This window comes from Macrobrachium nipponense, chromosome 40 (genome assembly GCF_015104395.2).
Source record: "Macrobrachium nipponense isolate FS-2020 chromosome 40, ASM1510439v2, whole genome shotgun sequence".
Taxonomy (NCBI): Eukaryota; Metazoa; Arthropoda; class Malacostraca; order Decapoda; family Palaemonidae; genus Macrobrachium; species Macrobrachium nipponense.
The window spans coordinates 5,639,000-5,643,999 of record NC_061101.1 but is presented as its reverse complement, the minus strand read 5'-3'; positions in this window follow the sequence as shown (position 1 = coordinate 5,643,999).

Genomic DNA, 5,000 nt, shown 5'->3' with positions numbered 1-5,000 from the left:
AACACATTTTTTGAGAAGAAAAGGGAACACCTAATAACATATAGGAGTGGGGGAAGATTCTCCCAGATAGACTATTTCTTGTATAAAAGGATAAATCTGGTGGAGGTCAAGAACTGCAAAGTTATTCCAAGGCGACCATGTAGCCCCCCAACACAGGCTGCTATGTATGGACTTGAAGTTGAAAAGGGAAAGAAAAACCAAAGCTAAAGGGATAAGGAATTAAATGGTACGAATTACAGAAGAAGGGGATAAGAAGAGAGAGTTTAAGAGGAGGGTTTTTAGATATTGATATAGGGATTGAAGATGTTCAAGAATGGTGGGCACGAATGCAGCAGTAATAAGAAGGCATGGAAAGGAGCTGCTAGGAGAGACCTCTGGTATTCATATGGGAAGAAAAGGATAGTTGTTGGTGGGATGAAGACATTGAGAAGTAGTAAAAGATAAGAAAAAGGAGGCAAAGAAAAGATGGGAAGAGTCACAGTCAGTGGAAGACAGAAATAGGTACAGAGAGAAAAACAAGGTGGTGAAAAAGGTGGTAGCCCAAGCTAAAGCAAAGTCGTATGATGGATGTGTATATGAGCTGGGGACAAAGGAAGGATTAAAAGAAGATGATGAAGCTATCAAAGGCTAGAATAAGAAGCACCAAAGATATAACAACCACATCAAACAAATAAAGAATCAAGAGGGTGTAGTGCTTAGAAAGGAAGGAAGACATTGTGAAGAGATGGAAAGAATATTTCGAACAGTTTGTTAAATGAAGAAAATAATAGACTAATAAGAGAGGATGGGCAAGTGAACATTGGCTGGTAATGAGGTTTTTCTAGGCAAGAGGTTACTAAATGCACTGAAGAAGATGAAGAATGGGAAGGCAACCGGACCAGACATGATCCCGGTGGAGGCATGGAAAGCATTAGGAGATGAAGGAGTGGATATACTGTACGATCTTATGATAAAGATCCTTGAAAACAGGCAAAAGATACCAAATGAGTGGCGTGGGAGTATATTGATCCCAATTTTTAAAGGAAAGGCGATGTCCAAGAGTGTGGTAATTTATAGGGGCATTAAATTGATGTCCCACACTTTGAAGATACTGGAAAGGATGATAGATGCTAGACGAGAGAAGAAGTACAAATAGGGTAAAGAAGCAGATGGGATTTATGAATGGGAAGGGGAACAACAGATGGTATATTTTGTCTGAGGCAAATAATGGAGAAATTCGGGGAAAGACAAAGGGACCTACATATGGTATTCATTGACCTTGAAAGGCTTATGACAGAGTCCCGAGAACAAGAGGTATGGAGGAGCCTGAGGGAGAAGATGGTGCCAGAGAAGTAGGTGCGATTGATACAGATGTACCGGAATGTATTTACCAGAGTGAGGAGCAGTGTTGGGGAGACAGAAGGTTTTGAGGTGAGAGTAGGATTACACCAGGGGTAGGCTCTGAGCCCATTTATCTTTAACATAGTGGATGGATGTTAAATAAGAGTAAGGGGAGCAGTACCATGGAACATATTGTAGGCGGATGATATTGTTCTGTGTGCAGAGAGCAGGGAAGATCTGGAAGTGAAATTGGAAAGATGGAGACAAGTACTGGAGGACAGAGGAATGAGAATAAGTAGATCCAAGACAGAATATATGTGTACCACCACTGAGGGGGATGCTAGAGAAAGTATTCAGCTTGGTGGAGAGCAAATAAGGAGAGTTGATAAGTTTAAGTATTTGGGATCTTTTGTTAACGCTGGAGGAAGTATTGGAAGAAGAAGTAAAACATCGGGTACAGGCAGGCTGGAACAACTGGAGAGCGGCCTCGGAGTTCTTTGTGACAAAAGAGTGCCGCTTAGGTTAAAAGGAAAGTTTCACAAGACGGTGGTAGAACAGCAATGCTGTATGGTACGGAAACAGCAAGCATGACAAAAAGCAGAGCAGAAGAAGATGGATGTGGCAGAAATGAGAATGCTTAGGTGGATGTCTGGGTAACAAGAGTGGATAGGATCAGAAATGACTACATAAGGGGGTCAACTAAGGTTGGTGGAAGTATCAAAGAAAGTGCAGGAGGGAGGCTGAGATGGTATGGACACCTGAGGAGGAGATGAGGACCACGCTGGGAGACATACTATGGGAGTGGAGGTGCAAGGAAGAAGAAAGAGAGGGAGACCAAGAAAGAGATGGAAGGACTGTGTGAGAGAGATTTACATGAGAAGGGAATTGATGAGGCAGAAGCGCAAGATAGAAATAGATGGAAACGGCTTCATCCGAAACGGCGACCCCATATTAAAAATGGGAAAAAGCTGGGAAGAAGAAGAAAAGAAGAAGAAGAAGATAAGATATTATATATATATATATATAATATATATTATATATATATATATATATATATATATGCGTGTGTATGTATGTATAACTGAATCACGAAAGTTTGGAATGTGATAAATCCATAAATAAAGTTATAAGCCACGAAGGAAAATAAACAACGAATCTTGCAGAAACTCCGTTGTTTTATCTTTCCTTCGTGGCTTATACCTTTACATGATACATATATATATATAGATATATATATATAATATATATTATATATATATATATATATATATATATATTATGTGTGTGTGTATAAATACGAGAAAGTTGTGAAGAGAGAGAGAGAGAGAGAGAGAGCCAATGGACATGATGACTGTCGCTGAAGGTACTAATCTCTCTCTCTCTCTCTCTCTCTCTCTCTCTCTCTGAGTGGAATGAAATTATTATTCGGAACATTCCGGTCCATTTCTTATAGCCACAATTCGTTTAAATATAACTAAGGAATGAACGGAGTTAACGGTGAAATTAACTCTCAGGAACTGAAACTCCATCTGAATAAAAAAATTCGATGCAATACATCTGCCATCAGGGTGTGCTTGAGGGTAAGGAGGTAGGGGGAAGGGGAGCGAGGTAGGGAGGCTTTTTTCCTGGTAGTTGACACTAATACGATAACTCAGCCCTGACAGATATATGGCTTTCCCTTGATAACAGTGCCTTTAGTTCAGCTGCTTTATATATATTATTATTTTTGTTTTTTTTTTGCAGAGGTGGAGGAGGGGGTGGAGTTTAGGGACTGAGGGGGGGTGGGGTGGAGGTGAGCGGGCAATGGTGTGTAAAGTTATAAGCCACGAAGGAAAGATAAAACAACGCAGTTTCTGCAAGATTCGCTGTTTTATTTTTCCTTCGTGGCTTATAACTTTATTTATGGATTTATCACATTCCAAACTTTCGTGATTCAGTCTATAACATACATACACACGAGCAATATACATATATATATATATATATATATATATTATAATATATATATATATATTTATGTATATTGTATATATTCGCATATATGCTAAACTATTACTATATCAGAGCATCAGTGCACCTGATTCAGAGTACCCTACATAATTAGTGGTAATACAAAAAGAAAATACTCTAATTCCACACGAACAACAAAACTCCGAAGGACGCGAAAAATTTGCAGCATTTTACTTCTTACTCCCGAAGGTCCAACGTTCATCCCTTAGGGAAGAATTCCAAGACTCATAATCTTGTGCACTTCGAGGAAGAATGATTAACATTTCGTTAAGTATGTCGAATGAACTCGTTGAGGTATTTCCCATTAAAAGAGGACGGACGAATTACGTTCTATTGTAGGAATTATATACTGGGAATTTGTGTTTGCCGTGAAAAACGTTGCTTGTGATAAAGTTTATGTACAATAGTATTTAGCTATAATTTTGAATTATATAACTATGAATTTCCCATTGAAAATATACATACGCCAATCATGAAAGAAGACATAAGGGAAAAGTATGTAAATATAAACTGAAAATGAATAGGAGTCAACTTATCCTGCAAGTACTGTCGTTACTTCAATAGTATCACCAAGATAGATAGAGAGAGAGAGAGAGAGAGAGAGAGAGAGAGAGAGAGAGAGAGAGAGAGAGATTGTTTGCCTTTTAAACTTGGTGATTGTGGCTAATAATCAAAATATGTGTTCAGATCTTCACCCTTTACTAAGTAGTATTGCAGTTCCTACTCATCTTTAATGTTTTCGAAGTCCTATAGTTATTTTATACACAAATACATAGTATATATAGGGGGTATATATATATATATATATATATATATATATATATATATATATATGTAGTTTTTTATTTTTTTATATATATATTTCCTGTGTGTGTGTGTATGTACGTATGTAGGCAATGTCTGTATTTGAAACAATGAGTAATACTAAGAAGAGAGAAAAGATGAACTTAATGAGAAACGAGAAAAATAAAGATATCTCCGATATTAACGAGAGACGAACCTGAGAAGTCTCATGTGATTTTCCAGACGACAAACACCTTTGATCGTCCTTTGGCATTATACGGTTCACACCTGAGCTTCTTGGAGGGGCTTTCCCGAAATCCCACTTGACAAACATCATTAAATTTCCCTCTTATTTGCATTACTAGTACAGAACCACGTATTCCTTTTGATAAATAGGTTCGTTTGTATCAATTTGGCCACTGTAGAATTGTCAACAGGTATGTAATTATTCTGGAACCATAAGCACTTTGTGGAGGACTGGACCCACTTATGTTTAAGTGTCAGAGACAGTCCCTTGTTTTTACTTTATGATTCGCAAAAGAGCGAATAGCGGTCTCTCTCTCTCTCTCTCTCTCTCTCTCTCTCTCTCTCTCTCTCTCGGCAAGTAATGCAGAGACTTGGCCAGTTTTTTCGTTCACACATTAGTAATATAGAAGGATGTCGGGAAACTCTTGAGTTTGGGAAAATACTATATTCTCTGAAGTAGTTTCCATCTTGAGATAGACATTTCTAGAAGAACGTTATACTAAGAGAGTCAGAGGAGGAAGTGTACAATAGATTTCAGTGTACATTCAAAGAGATGACTTAAGTATGTTACAAACACACGAACACCTCTTTTAGGTCATGCTGATTCAACAATCTTAACTAGCTTCTCGTGGGAGCCGAAT